Source organism: Gopherus flavomarginatus, chromosome 6 (genome assembly GCF_025201925.1).
Source record: "Gopherus flavomarginatus isolate rGopFla2 chromosome 6, rGopFla2.mat.asm, whole genome shotgun sequence".
Lineage (NCBI taxonomy): Eukaryota > Metazoa > Chordata > Testudines > Testudinidae > Gopherus > Gopherus flavomarginatus.
The window spans coordinates 104,146,996-104,165,369 of NC_066622.1; positions in this window are offsets into that span (position 1 = coordinate 104,146,996).

Consider the following 18,374-nt stretch of genomic DNA (forward strand, 5'->3'; position numbering starts at 1 on the left):
ACATTTTGGCGGTGCTGCACCTGCGCTGGCTAGTGCCCAGCGAGCTGCCGGCTGTGCTGCTGGGCTTGCTTTTCCGGCATAGCCAGGGCTTCCACGTGCCCGCCCAGCAGCCTTCACTGCCACTGGTACCGCCCTGCACACGTCTAGGGGCCCTGCTGCCCACCTGGGTGATTTAAAAGGGCCTGGGGCTCCCAGCTACAGCGGGGACCAGATAGAAAATTCTGGAACTGGAATGATTGAATGGAGCTGAGTTTTCAAGAAAGGTATTTGTTTCTCATGAGTACTTATATATGCCACCCCCCCTCATAGTATCTGAGCACCTCACAATTTTATTTATCCTCACAACTCCCTGATGAGGAAAAGTAGTATTATCCCATTCTGCAGATCCATAGATTCCAAGGCCAGAAGGGACCATTGTGATCATCTAGTCTGACCTTCAAATAATTCCTAGTGCATCTCTTTCAGAAAAACAACCCACCATAACCCTGGTAAATTGGTGCAGTGGCCTATTAATCTCATTGTTAAAAAAAACAAACAAACAAAGAAGGTTTATTTCTAGTTTGAATTTGTCAGGCTTCAACTTCCAATTATTAGATCATGTTATACCTTTCTCTGCTAGATAGAAGAGCCTGTTATCAAATATTTGTTTCCTGCATAGTTTTCATAAACTGTGATCAAGTCACCCCTTAAACTTCTCTTTGTTAAGCCAAATTGAGCTCCTCGAGTCTATCACGATAAGGCAGGTTTTTTAATCCTTTAATAATTCTTGTAGCGCTTCTCTGAAACCTCTCCAGTTTATCAATGTCCTTCTTGAATTGTGGGCACCAGAACTGGATGCAGTATTTGAGCAGTGATCTCACCATGCCAAATACAAAGGTAAAATAACCTCTCTACTCATACTAGAGATTCCCCTGTTTAGGCATCCAAAGGTAGCATTAGCTCTTTTGGCCACAGCATCACACTGGGAGCCCACGTTCAGCACCTCTCAAATCATTTTCAGAGTTGTTGTGTCCCAGGATAGACACCCTCATTGCATAAGCATGTTATACATTTGTAACCCTTCTGCCCCTCTGAGTTGGCAGCAACAAGGGCCGGGTTCAGCATCCAGGGGTTCCGTTTCAATAACCCAATGCCAAACCAGCTCGAGCTCCCATCCAGTGACCAGGGAAAATCTTACACACACCCCTAGGCGCCTCAAAGAGGCAATGCTTCCCCTCTCGCAAGCACAGAGTCTCGGTGTAGCAGAAAGAGTTTAATACATGAGATAAACAACAAACACTACATTGGGAAAACACCTCAACTAGAGTTCATAGACCAAACCATGAGCAAAGACCCACCCCAGGAAATTGGGCTGTGTCCTCTTTCCTGGGCTCTTGAGTCCAGCAACCCCCAAATCACCCACAGTCCCAGAAGTCCCACAATCCAAAAGTCTCTGTCCTGGGTCAGTGCAGCCCCAAAGTTCGAGAGTCTATCTGCAGAAGTCCCTCCCCCCAGCCTGGGTAGAAAGGGGCACCTTATGTGGTCGGGGCCAACTGCCTTGCCTCTCCGTGGGTTCTGCTCCCACCTTCTCCACAAACTGCTCTGCTTTACCAGCCGCTCCCCTCTGCTCCTCAAGCTGTCCTCACAAACTGCTCTGTTCCACCAGCTGCTCTGCTCCATCAGCTGTCCCGTGAGCTGCTCCAGTTGTCCCTGCAAACTGCTCGGCTCCGCTCGCTCTGTGGGCTGCTCCACCCATCCCACAGCTACTCCGCTCTGCCAGCCGCTACGCTCCACCAGCTGTCCCGTGATCCGCTCCAGCCACCCCCACAAAACTGCTCCACTCCACCAGCTGCTCTGTTCCACAGTATAGCTTCAGGCTCCCCCACTAGTTAGCACAGTACTCAGTGCTCTCAGCTCAGTAATTTCAGCTCTTTAGTGATTTCAGCTCATAGTAGGGGAGCCCCAGTGCTAGTGCACCATTAGCCAAAAGTGAGTTCAGCTCAGTAACCTGTATCCAGATTCTTAAGGGAATAAAAAATCAACTCTGACATTCCACAGTGGAGAGAGGAGGATGTGCAATTGGTATTCCAGGCCCTCACAAGGGGCCCATAGCATCAGGTACACACACCAATCCCCAACCTCTCTCTCTTCATGGGGTTTTGGAACCCATGTCCCATGTTTAGCAAGTACCACCCAACTGAGGTTGAGTCATCTCTGTCACAAAGCAGTCCCACAGCTCCCCATTCACACAATCAGGGTGACAAACTTTTTTTTTCCTGCCCCAATAACAAAGAAATTGGGGATCCCAGAGCTATTAAAATAACCATCCCAGTCTGCTGTGGGCTTATGCTAAGTGGAGGGTGGATGCCAATGCAAATCTTTCCCCATTCTTTGAAATTCTTGGAATTCTTTCCACATTCCCTACAATTCACCACCAGATGTCAGGGTAGCGCTCATCCTGACTCTGCTTACACATTCTTAGCTTCTAGATGTATACAATAACAAGTAGCCATATTAAAATGAATATTGTTTGCTTGCACTCAGTTTACCAAGCAATTCAGATCACTATCAGTGGTTTGTCCTCTTCATTGTTTACCTCTCCCCAGTTTTTGTGTTGTCTGCAAACTTTATCAGTGATGATTTTATGTTTTCTTCCAAGTTAGTGGTAAAAATGTTAAATAGCATGGGGCCAAGAATCAATCCCTGCAGAACCCTCAAACAGAGCTAGCATGAATATGTCTACGCGAATTGGGAATCACACTTCCCAGCTCAGATGTATACATATCCTATGTGATGGAGCAGGGAACCATCTCCTGAGTCCCAGACTAGTGCTCTAATCATTGGACCATCCTTCCAGGCAGTGAAATTCCTGCTAGAGAACATAGCTAATAGAATGCATGAAAGGACTAAGAGGTTCTGGATGGGATGGCAGGAGGGGTGAAAAAAGCAGAATTTTGATAATGTTTCTGAAGGCCAAACGTGTGTGAGAACCACTGCTGGTTCAGACAATCAGTCTGTTAACCTATACAGAGAGTGTAATAAGAGCATTTAAATCATTACTTGGTAAAGTGTTCCAAGAGCATTCCATTATGAAAGGTGTTACAAAAACCAAATACTCTTCTCTACTGTGCTGTTATCAGATCTATACCAAAATGTGACTTTTATACAAAAGTAGAGAATTTAAATTATTTGACTACATTCTGTACTGCCATATCCCGATTTTTACACACATTCAATATTTGATTGATCATAGCATTAAAAAAGGTGTCATCTCTGGGAATATACCAACTATTTTCAGGTAGAGAGTAAGCATATAAAAATCGAACAGAAGAGCTTTAGTAGTTATGGAACAAATATAGAATACAAATGCAAAATATGTGGTCACTTCTTAAAAAAAATATACGATTTTGTAACTAAAATGCCATATTTTAACTCCTGGCCACAATTATCAACTCAAAAAAGCATGTAATGGATAGTTTAAAGATACTGTCTCAAATAAGGTAACATCCTGTTAATAAAGAGATATGATTATTATATTACTAAATGCTTCTCTGGACAAAAGCTCACTGTTGTAATGATTATTGTTTTGTCTGTAATGTTTACATGGCAAGGATTTGTCAACCTGTTAATACTCCCTAAATAAATAAATAGCATAAATACAAACAAAAAACAAAGAAGAGCATTGTGTATTTCACAATCTTGATAGCTCGCTGCTCTGCATGTCTAAACCTGGCTGAGAATGTCTGTCAACCAAACTACAGGACACACCCCCATTTTTACAAGTGTATCATTATGAATGACACCTCCTCTATTTACACATGCTGATATAATGGAAATTAGGTGGTCAGGTTGTGTCAATGCGAAGAATTGGTTGGTTTGTACTGAACATTAGTGACATTAGCTTAGTCACAACCAGCTTTATCATGGCAAATATTAAAACTTTGGAAGTTAAAAGTAAGATTGACTGAAATTAATAGTGTTCTGTCTGCAAGAAAAAAAAGCTATATAGTGTGTGTGTACATATATATCCTATCAAATATCAGATATTTAAATGATTTTTTGTATAAAAATGTGCAATGTTTATTGCTTATCAAAGAACACATTGACTAAAATTGTGGGGAAAAAAAAGGGAATTAGGTTAAGTGAGAAACTCTTCCTGCATATTCAAAGAAATAAAAAACAAAGTTATCGCACGTCAAGGACACTGCCTGAAATCAGCCACCAGGAAGTGCTCTAGATTGGCTCTAATGCTATTTGTCTTGAATTGCGCAGGGCAGCTCATGGATTTTGCAGATGAAATAAACATATCTCAGATAATTAACATTAGCAACTCTTCAAGCAGTAAGAGTGATGGCTCAAATCTCCTATTTCTCTGAATCAATTAGGACTGCATGAAAAGAATGAAAATGTGTACAGCACTGGACAGAAAAAATGGTTACTTACCCATATAGTAACTGCTGGTCTCCAGGTGTGCTGTGTGGCATCCACAGTCCACTGTAGGGTGTCTCTTAAAGGTGGTGGGACTTCAGATTACTTAAAGACAGACTGCAGAACCTATTTGCCAAAACTGAAATCCTCCTGGGATATTGAGTGATATTGTAGTGTCTGGAGAGAGTACATACAGAAACCACGCTGCCACTTTGCAAATGTCCCAACTGATACATTGCTCAAGAAGGTTGATGAAGTGCAATAAGCCCTAGTGGAATAAGCTCATATTCTCAGAGAAAGAGAAACCTTTGATAGATTACAACAGAGCTTGATACAGTCAGAAATCCAGTGTGGCATATTCTGGGCTGTAATCAGCTGCCCTTTAATCCTTTCAGCAAAGGCTACAAAAAGGCTAGGAGATGATCTGAAAGACTGCACATTCCACGTGAATGGATAAGGCCCTCCAAATATCCAAACTACGCTGCTTCTCTTTAGCTTTTTAAGAATGTAGAAGAATACCAGAAGATGAATAGTTTGACTGATGTGGAATACAGACAGGTACAACCTTCAGCATGAATTTATGTTGCAGTGTCAGGGAGACCTTGTCTTTGTGAAACTCTGTGAAAGGGAGGTCAGTTAGTAGTGCCTGGAGCTTCAACACCCTTCTCACAGAAGTAACTGCTACCAAAATGCTGTTTTCATTGACTGCAATGACAAGGAAGTTGGTGCTAACGGTTCAAAGGGAGAATCCATCAGATGGGACAAAACCAAATTCAAGTTCTATGAAGGTACTAGATACGAGACAGGATACGTGTGAGTGAAGCTCTTTAAGAAAGCATAGATACAAAAGACAGAAAAGTGGCGGATGTATCGTGGAGATGGATGCTAAATTGATCCTCACAGAACTGATGGAGAGGTCAGAGGATTTCATCAACAGCACGCAGTCTGATATAGATCTAATTTCTGTGCTGCTAGGTGACAGGTGGTAAAAGTTAGCCCAGGCTACGTCTACACTACAGCATAAAATTGAAATTACTAAAACTGGTTTTATAAAACCGATATTATAAAATCGATTTTATGCGTCCACACTTGGGCACATTAATTCGGTGGTGTGCGTCCATGGTCCTAGCCTACCATCGATTTCCGGAGCGGTGCACTCTGGGTAGCTACAGTAAAAGAATGAGACCAATAACTTCGATTTCCGTCCACACTAACCCTAAATCGATATAGTAATATCGATTTTTAGGGTTACTCCTCTCATTGGGGAGGAGTACAGAAATCGATTATAAGGGCACTTAAAATCGATTTAAAGTGCCTTGTAGTGTGGACGGGTACAGCGTTAAATCGATTTAACGCTGTTTAAATCGATTTAACTGTGTAGTGTGGACCAGGCCCCAGGTTGACAATCTTTTTCATTTTCTTGTGTAAGCAAAGTCAGGATGAGTTCTACCCTGACATCTGGTGGTGAATTATGGGAAGGGAGGAAAGAATTTCAGGAAGTGTGAAATCTCAGATATTTGCATGGGCACGCCCAGCATAGCCCAAGGCAGCCTGGGATGGTTATTTTGACAGCTCTGGGATCCTCAATTTCTTTGTTATTGGGGCAGGATAAATAAAGTGTTGGCACCTGATTATGTGAATGAGGAACTACGAGACTGCTTTATAACAGAGATGTCTCAATATAAATTAAGTGACACTTGCTAGACGAGGGACATGGGTTCCAAAATCCAGTGCATTGAGAGAGGTTTGGGAGTGGTGTGTGTGTACCTGATGGTATGGGCCCCTTTTGAGGGCCTGGAACACCAATTGCACATCCTCCTCTCTCCACTGTAAAAGAGTAGAGCTAATTTTGATTCAACCGATGTGCCACTAGAGACTGCCCTGAGCTGACTCATGTGGGCCAATGGTGCACCAGCACAAGGCTCCCATACTAAGAGCTGAAATCACCGATGTGCACTGTGTTAAACATAGTGGGCGATGAGCCCTAGACCCTATTGTTAAGCGGCTGCAGGAGAGGCGCCAGGTTTGCAGCATGTGGAGCAGCCCATGGAACAGTGAGCGGAGTTGAAGCGGTTAATGCCAGGGACGGCTGGAGGACGCTCGGGAGCTGGTTGTGGTGAAGGCTGCAGCAGAACTCCACGGAGAGGTGGGAGCAGTTAGCCCCTGTCCATTAAAGGTGCCCCTTAACACCTTGTGTGGACCCCCCACCATTTCCACCCAGGCTTGCGGGGGGGTAAAACTCTGCAGATAACTTTTGAATTCTGGGTGGACCACTGACCAAGAGACTTTATGGTCTGTTGCGACTGTGGGGTGATTGGGCTTAAGACCCTAAGAGGGGCAAAGGACATTGCCAAAAGTACTTGGAGGTGGGTTTTTGCTTATGGTTTGTGTTATAATCCTTTTGGTGGTGTTTCTCCAATGGGATGCTGCATTGTTTCCTTCCTTTATAAAAAGGATTTTGCTACACTCAGACTCCCTGCTTGCAAGAGGGGAAGTATTGCCTCCTAGAGGCGCCCAGGGCGCGGTGTGGTATGTAAGTGTCCCAGGTACACTGGGTGGGGGCTCGAGCCAGTTATGCATTGTGTTATTGAAACGGAACCCTTGGATACTGAACCCGGCCCTTGTTGCTGCCAACTCAGAGGGGCAGAAGAGTTACACTTGCATAAGGGAGCCATTCTTCTGCACACCAAAATGGCTGAGATATCTGGGGAGCAAACTCTTTCCTCACTGCTCTCTCCGAGTTAGTCCATGACATGAGGTAAACTGATTGTAAATTGGAGTGCAGTAAAATGCCTTGGTTCTGAGACAGAAGGTCCTTGACCAGGTCCACTCCTATGGGAGGTCAAACTGAGCTGATGTAGGTCTGTGTACCAGTACTGGGCCAGACTGGTGCTATGAGAATTATAATTGCTGAGTCTCTTTTTAGCTTCCTGATCAACCTCAGAATTAAAGGAATGGAAGGAAACACACATATCAGAAGACTCAACCAAGGAAGCAGGAAAGCATCTGTTACAGAACCCAGGCTGCAGCCTGCTCTGGAGCAGAATTTCTTGCATTTTTGGTTCAGGCTGGTCACAAAGTGGTCTATTACTGGGTTACCCCAGTGATGAAGGTTCTGGTACAGAATGTCTTTGTTTATGGATCACTCATGATGGTCTATAAAGCTCCTGTTGGGACAATCTGCAATAGTATTCCTCACTCCTGGGAGGTGAAAGGCCTTTATTTGTTCTTTATGCCAAAATTCCACAGGTGAATCACTTCTTGGTATAACTGATTGGACTTCACACACCACTGCTTGTTTAGATAAAACAAAACAGTGGCGCTGTTGGTGAGTGCTTGGAACCCCCTGGTTCTTGATGGTGGAAATGAACATCATGCATGCTCTCTGAATGGCTTGAAGCGCTAATATATTTATATGGATCAAAACTTCCAGAGATTTACAAAGTGCCTGAGCCTAAGTTGATCCAGATGGGCTCCCCAACCTTTGGTAGATGCATCTGTTACCAGGGTTACAGTTGTTTCTGGTGGCAGAAGGGGAACACCTCTGTATACTTTTGGCATATTCAGTCACCAATTCAGGGGCGGAGGGTTCAAGAGGGAATAAAGTAAGAATGGGGGAGGCCAATGGGATCAGGCAAAAGCAGTGGGGGGATGGGGATGGGAAGGAGTGTGGAACATTCAGAAGTAGGAGCAGAATGTTCACTCGTCCAGGCCCCCCGATTCAAGACTCAACTCCAGACCCCCTACCTTTCCCCTTAGCTGCCTTAGGTTCTCCCATTCCTTCCTTCCAAACAAGCCCCATGCTCCCTCTCACCCTCTCAAGTTGTACCACATTCCTTCAAATAACCGGGTCCCCATTAGTTTCCCCAGTCATCTTCCCACTTCTTGTGCTGCAAAAAGATAGATTTCTGCCTCCCACCACACGTGTCCCACGGCTCTGGACCTCCTGAGCGGGAAATCTGTGACTTTCTCAGTGGGAAGGAATGGCTTATGGAACACAAAAACAAACATGCTGGCAAACAATAACACTTGTGGGTGCCATTATTTGGCTAAGGTATTCGACTAAAGTCAGAAGATAAATTTTTTCCTTTAATCTTTTGTGTCTGCTGTAACGACACGGCTACATCTTTTTTCATGCACTGCTCAGAAAATCTAGGGGGACGGGAAGAGCAGTTAGTAATAATGGAGAAGCTCATGTTTAGTGTGTGGTTGGTTACTGATATATCTTCATCTGAGAGATGTAACAGTCTCTTTTGCCAACCCAGTACTTCCATAAAAAGCAGGATCTTAGTGAAATGAGTTGTTGCTTTGTGGAAGATCCTGTCTAAAACTAAAGAAACTAAATTCATAAATGATAACACTACATTCTGTATCAGTTCAGATTGTTGCATACATTAATACATCTGACATAAAGCCTCAAAAGCAAAGAAATGCAAAATGCTAAATCATGTAACAATATATAGCTTCTATTCCTCCACTCAGAGAGAGACCTTCCCACTAACGCAACCATGCACCACAGAATTTCACCCAGTCGGGATGCCAGTGCTCCAGCAATCCCTTCCCAATAATTGGAGTTGTGTTTTCTCATAACTCTCAATGTTTTCCTGGGAGTTGTTCTTTTGTGTGTGCTGTCCCGTCCAGTTAGCGCTTTCCAAAAAAAAGTCACCATCTTTCCTGAACAACTGAACCAGTTTCTGTCTACAAACCTTGCTGTCTTTTTCTCACTAGGTTTCAACTGACTTTCTGAAATATTTTGTGGTATAATTTGATTTTTATGAAGGGCCTACATCAAACTAGAATGCATTGCCATGTTAAAAAACATCTTCCCTTTGGAAGGATTCCAAAGTGTAACATCTTTGCCCTTAGAGATTACTTCACCCACTACTGCCATGCAGAGCATCTGTTGCGGATGCACAGGAATCATTCTGAACCAGAAAAGTACATCACAGCTCTATATAGTTGTATTTAACTTGTAATTTTGAAAAATAAAAGTTGGATAAGATCAGATCATGGATGAAGAACAGCCAGCTGAATCTGAACCTGAGCAAAAAGAGGAAATGCAGCTAGGCAGAAGAAAGTATTCTGAATTTGCAGCCACAGTGCGGTGATTGAAGGTTCACATCCATAATTGGTCAATTCAGTCAGTAGTTTAGCAGTAGTCTTGGATTCTGCACTGACACAGAGCTCTCACTTTGCAACAGAAGCAAGTAATGTTTTCTACTATCTCTGGTTAGCTAGGAAACCTTGTCCCATCCTGGTGAATGCAGACCTAGCCTCAGTCATTTATGTCTTTGTCACCTCTCAGCTGGACTACAGAAATGCAGTACACCTGGCTTGAAACTTTCAACACTTAAACTCCACTAGTACAAAATGCTGCATCACATCTCATCAGCAACACAGGCTACTGTGAGCACATCACACCTGTCCTCTGCTCTTGACACAGGTTTCCCACAGCATTTTGAATAAAGTTCAAGGTCTCTGTCTTTATCTTTAAAGCACTCTGTGGTCAGAGTGCAGGATACCTAAAAGACTCTTTAAAGTTCCAGGATGAAGACTGTGGTCAACAACAATAAGAGTAAAGCTTGTCTATGTGGAATGGTATGAGACAGCGCATTGAACTCCCCTAGGAACTAAGGATTCCAAATCTCACCACTTTCCACTTTCAGTGAAAGGTCCATTTCGTTGAACTTGCCTTCTCTAGTATAAACACAAACATGTATGTAAAAGAGGTCCTGAAAAACAACCAAAGAATCAAACAAACTTACCAAAACAAGACACTGCACTTTACATGCTTCTCTCTCAAGGGAGAGGATGAGAGAACAAACAGTATAGTCGCGTTGCACTAGAAAAAGGTGCTCAGATGCCACAGTGACTAACAATCTACATCTAGCATAGAATATGTGACATCCAACCAGGCATGCAGGGGGTGTGACAGAACTGATGAAAGTGTGTCATTCCCACAACAGCCTGAATCTGACCAAACCCATGGGAGAGTATAAACAACCACTAGTGATATAAGAAATTAATAGGCTAGTTTTGATTAACATACAGAGCCAAGACAAGCAGCCTCCTAAAAGAAAATTCCTTTATTCTGAATGCTGCCATACCAAATTACCATCAACTATGGGACCATCACAAAGACCATCCCTTCAACCACACATTGGGGTACTGATCACCAGGTGAGGCTGAGCTGCATTTGGCAGAGGACCCAATGGTCTTTGCATTCCTCTGATCAGAGGGTTGGGAAGGGAACAGTTCAGTCCCCTCTGTAAGTTAGAAAACTCAATATTAACTGATCTCTTGTTGGAGGCAAATGTAAAGTAACACAGTAACTAAGACGACGCCAACACTAGCCCTTTTGTCAGTGTAACCTACACCACTCAGGGGTGTGAAAAAAACACACCTTGAGCAACATAACTTACACCGACAGAAGCACCAGTGTGGATAGTACTGTGTCAGTGGGAGAGCTTCTCCTGCCAACATAGCTACCGCTGCTCATTGCGGGTGGTTTACTTATATTGACGGGAGTCTCTTCTGTCAGCATAAAGCAGCTACTCGGGAGATCGTACAACAACACAGCTACGCCAGTAAAGCTCTGCCGCTGCAAGGTCCCTAGTGTAGACATGGCCATAGTGAAAGACATATTAGATCAAATCAGTGGCTCATCTGGACCAGTAACCCATGTGACAGCAGCCGGTAACAGATGCTTCAGACAGAATGTACATGGATTCCAGCAATCAGGGAACAAAGACAAAGGCTATGTCTACACTACAGCTTACATTAGCTTAACTTATGTTGTTGCAGGGTGCGTGTGACTAAATCACATACCTCCCCACCCCACAGTGACATAAGTTACACCAGCACGAGCACTGGTGTAGACAGTGCTGTCGGTGGGAGAAACTTGCAGGGGCTGGAGTATTTAAGAGCTCTGCCATCGACTTAGCTGCACTGGTGCAGCTATGCCACTGTAAACTCTAGAGTAGCTGTGCTCCAGGTGAATGTCTTTGGATGCTCTGGGGAGAGCACTAGATCAACCACTGTTACATGCTATATCAACAGTAACAAACTGCACCACTATTTCTCTCTCTCCCCCACCCCCGCAGTGAGTTTGAATAGGAAAGTGTGCAAGTTCCCAAAGCAGTGCCTGAGAAGAGTTTAATTTTTCTTGGAAGGCATTAGATACCATGGTAATGAAAATGATTTAAAAACTTGATCAGTGTAGGAAAAACAGGTCCATGAGGTAGAGGAGAAGGGAAATGGCAACATTATCAACTTCATGCCCCTTTTCAATATGGGACAGCTCAATTCAGGATAATGGCTGCCACTTTCTGAAGAATACAAGAAAGGAAATAGATCAATGTACTCTATTGCCTCATACAGCTCATACATCTGCAATAGTGCAAGCTAGCATCTGGCCCTAAAGCATACACTTATCTACACAACTTGCACAGATATTTATATGATACATGGAAAGAAGAAAAACCCTGTGATCAAAAATGATGGGTCCCCTAACAATCACTAATGTTTAAGTTTATACTTTTTTCAGCTATTAACTTACAGTTAGATGCTTTTCCGATTTGTTTTTATACATTTGTGGGGCTCCTAGTGAGTAATCGGAATATTCATTTCATCCTTTTCCTATAGTCTACTGCCTTTAAAAACTCATTAGATTGAAAGGATTTAATGGCTAAGAAGGATTTATATCTGATATGTATCTTTCATGTCTCACTTTCAGGCCAATCTTCTGTTGAAAAACACTATGAGAAATTGGCCTCTGCCTTGCTGTAACAATCCTAGCACATCCAAGTTGTTGGCCATTTCCATACTCATATCATTATTTTCCAGACATTTTAGGTACAATTTCAAGAAACCAATTACACCTTCCTTTTGCTCCTGGGGCAATAAAAGCAGATTTTATTGGCATAGTACAGAAAACATTGCAAAATAAAAAGAACTGGAAATAAATACATTAATAAAATTCAAAGCAAAGTGCTGCTAGCCAGTCACAACATATATTTTACAAATGTATGAAAATATTAGCTGACCTCTAGACCATCCCAGCACTTTGAAGACTTTCTCAATCAAATATTCAGCTGCCCATATTTTCCAAGACGCATAATTTTGATCATGTTTAGGCTCATTCTAACATGATAACAGTAAAAGGTTGTTATAAAGAGGAGGGTGATAAATTGTTTTTCTGAGCCACTGAGGACAGGGCAAGAAGTAACTGGTTAAATTGCAGCAAGGGGGAGTTAGCTTAGTCATTACAAAAATGTCCTTATTGTAAAGATGGTTAATACCTGGAATAAATTGCCTAGGGAGGTTGTGGAATCTCTATCATTGGAGGTTTTTAAGAACAGGGTATACAAACACCTGTCAGGGATGGTCTAGATAATGCTTAATCCTGCCATGAGTGCAGGGGACTGGACTAGATGACCTATCAGGGTCCCTCCTGTTCTACATTTCCATGATTCCCAGGCAGCTTCAAAATAACTAATACAGAACTTTACAGTTTTCAGCTGCTCCTCCGGACTTATTGCCTATATAATCAGCCACTTATTTTGCTTGTTTTTAAAGATTGCAGTTTATGTTCCAAAACAAAATTTTAAAAGTTCTTTAATTAATTTAAAAGATACTCACTGACTGGAACTTCCACTGAAGTGCAAACTCCTCAGTACTCACTCTGTCCATTGCCTTTCATCTGGAGAAGCACATTGATTAGATATCTCTGTATTTACATCAAATTAGTACAGCACACAAGGACTTTGAACCTCCCACCAACTAACTCAGTCAGACAACCAGGCCTATGACTCAGTCACTAACACTCTGACTCAGTCACTAACACTCAGACCTCAAAGAGATTGGTTTGGAATGTAGGTCTTGTTAAAACCCAGCTCCTACAGCAGTTACACTCCTAACCACGAGTTACTTTTTTTTTCCACTTATCCATTGCTGAACATAGCCTTATAACTCCTCACATTGTATACATTTTTAAAGAAAAAAATTGTCCTTACTGGAGCTCCCCGTCTGTCCAAACTCCTGCGTCTGCACAGTCAATTGCCTCTCACTCTATCTGGGGCCTCTCAGATTGAGTAGATTTCAGAGTGGTAGCCAAACAACGAGGAGTCCTTGTGGTACCTTAGAGACTAATGAATTTATTTGGGCATAAGCTTTCGTGGGCTAAAACCCACTTCACCAGATGCATAGAGTGGAAAATACAGTAGAGAGGTATACATACACAGTATATGAAAAGATAGGAGTGTAGTAAGATGAGGCTCTGAAACATAAACCCTTGTATTAGAGGCCCAGTATGAGGCCTAAAGCCTGAGCTAAAGTAATGGTCAAGACTTTGCTAACATAAAGCAAAGTTAAGCTCTGAGCCAGAGGCAGGCCCTGCTCACAGAAGCTGGCAAGGAAAGGGCTGATGTTGCATAAACATATACCTACAAGGTATTGGTTACTAGAGATATAAACATATGGTATCAGAACACTGATACTTGTACATTCCACACAGATAACAAGGAACAAGCTGACCCATCCTAAAGACAGGGTCAAAAGGGCAATATGATGGAGTTTTGTTCGAACCAACATGTACAAGGTGAGATGCAGTGCCATATGGCATAGAGGCATTGTACCTTGCAATGTAGAGCGGTTGCACTTCAATACGTCAGGTGTTGTGTAATTTGTTTGTAACTGTGTATAAGAATGCATCCCTGAGTGGACGGCTTTGTCTGGCCTAGGGGGCAGTGGAAAGTCCCGCCACTGTCTGAGCCAGTCCATTTCCAGGGAGCACATATGTACTAGCTAGCAGCACCTTGGATATCTAATCCGGTGAGCTAGAGACTGTGTTTCTCTTTGACAATAAACCTGGCCCGGGTGCCTTCGTACCTTACAAGAGTCTGTGGTCGTAGTGGGTTCTCTCAAAGTCTGTTGTGTCAGCTATCTGTGCAGAGCCGGGGCAGCACACAGAGGGAACACATGCACTCAGCCAACTGATATCAACATTGAATAGAGCACAGCACCACACTGGTAAGGGAGTTGCCTTACCAAGTGGGGGGGCAGTGCTAATGAGACAATTCAATTAGGGTGGAAGTTGGATATTCTCAACAGTAGAACACCAAAGGAGGAAAAATCACTTTCGTAATGGTAATGAGGGTGGCCCATTTCAAACCGTTGACAAGAAGGTGTAATACTACTCAGATTGACTAGTATTATGTTTGTATTTACAATTTGCTATTACTATTTCCAGCGGGTTTTGCATCTAGAGCTTGACTATAAGTCATGCTCTTTGAAGACACCCAGTTAATTTCCATTAATAATATATTTGAATTAGTATGTAATGTTTATTTCTGCAGATTGATCTATTATCTTACTTAAATATATTGTGTCTTTCAGAGACATTTTGCAATACCCAAAGCATTATTAAAGTTCTCTCAAACCAGTGAGGAGCATTCATTGAATTTCAACTTTTAATTAACTGAATGTGTATTTTTTAATTTCTAAATTAATTCTATCAACTGGAATTTAAGGATCACTTTTTCTTTCTTTACAGCCCAAGTTAAGATTATCTAGTAATCAAGTATTCTCTCTAGAACAAAAACAGTGTTTTTCAGTTTATTCAAAAAGAAGTGTTTCATAAAAACACCCAGGCTATGAGCCCAACCCTACAAACACTTCTGGCAGCAAGAAATACGATTTACTGTTAAGAACTTGGAGGACTGGTTCTTGTTTCTCTCACCTTATTCACACTGTGTGGTGTCTTACTCTGTGAGTAGTCCAGCCAATGCCAATAGCACCACCTGTGAAACAAAGGTACTATGCAATGTAAAGGAGGTAGAACTGAGCCCTAGAATTTAATTACAGCTTAACTACTCAAAAGGATCTTGATTTGGTGTCTAGTATTTGCAGGACAGAGGTTCTATGAGAGTTCAAAGATCTTTCAGATTGTGAACAGGTATTGCACATTCTGTATGTATTTTAAAAATACTTTAACCCTATTTATGTACTTTGAAAGCAGTTATATCCCAGCCTAGGGCCAGATTTTCAAAAGTGCTCAGCTTCCAATTTTTTGCCGAAATGAAGTTACTGGATTTGAAAACCCTCAAGCACCTAAGCAGCCCCCACTGTTCTAAATTTTTCTTTTTAGATACCACGCACACAGGATTTCTACTTGCCTACACAGGGCTCTGAGATAGGAGGGCAATGTCCCAGGGCATTTGGCCTCAAAGTGTTACGGCTTATAGGCCAGGAGTGATTCAGAGGCACCTGGCTTTACACATGCTGTCAGTGTGCCAACATAAGGATGCAATGTATTTATGCACTTGTGCCAGATCCCTCTACCCAGGCAAAATGTGCTTAGCTGCTTGATCCCATAAGATCAATATCCATTCCATCAGAAACCTGCCTTCATTTTAAGGGCTGCCTTTTTGTCTTGCTGCCACACTTCATGCTTGGTGCTGCCATAAGGAGGCAGAGACGCTAAGGTACTGAAGCACCTCTCCTCTGCAAGTGTCAATGATTCCAGCGATGCACTGAAATAGACACATTGGACTGTCTCTTTGGTTAGGTATGAGAACAGAAACACTGTACCAAACAGCTTCTACTGCCCAGAGCAAGTGTGCACCGCTGCACATCTCCCTATGGCATCAACCTCACTGCACTTCTAGATCACTGCTCTTCTTGTCTCAAACACTTTTCTGATTCTGACCTCAAAAGTCTTTTCCTGGCAGGCTGGAAATATAGCATCCAGCCTTTAGAGCCTCCCACTACTGAGGGGAACATGCCTCAACAAAACTAGAGAAAATAATTTACATTAGTCAATAGCTGCAGGCCAGAGGTCCTCTAAAACACCACAGGAGTGAGGTGACTTACTAAGAAAAAGAGAAACAAGAGAAATATTAATTGCACCTACACAATCCTGCCTGGAACAAGTCATCCAGAGACAGAGCAACTGCTCTTAGCAAGCAAACAACCCAGTTTCAAGAGAGACTGGGAGGACAATCTGTATCTGAAGCCAGTTGAAAAATAGTCTAATTGGATTGATTGATGAGAGACCACTAAAGGATCCAGCAGAACTGTCAAAAGTAAATATAGTCTCCCAAGAAAAGAGATGGAGCAGCATCAGACAACGCTTCTGCGGGGAAGCAACTATGCTAACTGGTCATAAGGGGTCTGAGGAGGTCTAAAGGAGACTGAGGGCATGGCAGTTCCAAAGGGATGAAAATTTTAAGAGCTAGGAGAGTTCCAATCTCCCCCCCACCCTTGGAATACGAGACCCCAGACTGAAACTGAGACTCCTGTGCATGTGTTTTTTCTAAATGATTGTGAGCAGCTCTTTGTAACTTCTTTAGAAATAGGATGCCAGAACCAAAGAAAATATACCATATCTGAACAATTTCAGAGACACATGGACAAGTTCTCCTTGATTATGGGGACTGTGTTATGTATTATGGTGGTTATTCTCTAATTATTGTATCAAATGCCAAATGTTCAGGCACTGCACACTGGTTTATGATCCCTGCAGGTTAAATTTTAACTTGCCCTATCTCTCAGAACTCATACACCACCTGGTCCTAGTGTCCTGTTGCTAGTTAATTTATCAATTTGTTACAGTATTTCCTCTTTTGAAGCATTAGTTTGTTAGTTTCCTTCTTTATTTCCAGTAACTAAATAGGTATCTTTCCAACATTCTGTGTGGGGGATATTGATGTAAAGAAATCATGTAGCTTCGCCTTTATCCTTCTTAATTGCCCCCTTTACTGGTGGGTAGTCCAGTTTTGTCTCATCTTGAATTTTATTTTCCATGTTCCCAAATCCTCTCCATCCCATTTTCACACGGTATCCACTGGACAAGAGTAATTCCAGTTACCCAACAGTTATTTGCTGCCAACTACAACAGAAAGTATTAATCAAGACAGGTGTCTTTGATTTAATGAAAACTCACTGTGCTAATCAAAACATCATTAGCAAAATTCATGCAGTAAGTCAGATACTTTAATGCAGAATTGAGCAGATTCAATTTAATGTAATGCTCATATATGCATAGAAATGCCAATGATCTTTCATGTGTGATCATGAAAAATCTAGATAATCTAGTCACTTACCCCTGAGAATCTTTCCCAAGCATTATCAACATCTAAGTTTTGTTAATTTTTAGATCAACTTTTTAGCCCTGTAGTTGCAAATGTTATGATCTGGGCTATATTTTATTGAAACCCATTAGGTGTGAACACACTCTTCATTTAAAATAACTGAAAGAGACTGGGTCCCCACCTAAAACAAGGTATGATGGAGACTGTCCAGAAACTGGCAGCATATGAAAACTTTTAAGAATTGATAACTCACCATCTCGTAACTGCTGTTTAAGATGAGTTGCGTATGTCCATTACACTGCAGGTGTATGTGTATCTCATGCACTGAAGCCAGAGAGTATCCCCTAGTACCCATAGGCGTGGGTCCATTTACTCTCTGGCTTCCTCGTGCTACAAATGAAGGGTGTAAAGAGCAGAGCCACACTGATCATCCTTCAGTTCATTACACTGGGATACCAATGATAGACTCCAAGGTGTTGGGGAAGGAGGATGTGCCATGTAATGCACATATGTAACACATCTCAAAGAACAAACTGTTATGAGAAGCAGAATAGCCATTTCTTCTTCTGGTGCTTGCATATCCCATTACACTGTATATGACTACCAGGACAATCCAGGGCCAGGCAGAGAACAAGAGCATGCAACGCCCTCCCAAAAAACAAGCAAGTGAATCAACTGGTTGTATACAATGTTATTGGGTATAAATGTGTGTCAGATAAGGTCTTTTATAAAAGCTAGTAATGTTTTGAACTTGTCATTCCAAGATGAATTATGCATGTATATACACTTAGAAAACTGTAATTGTAACTAGGGTGTGCAACAGCATCATCTCACAGGAGTGTGGGGAAGCAATCAGGCAGGGAGGGGCACCTCCCA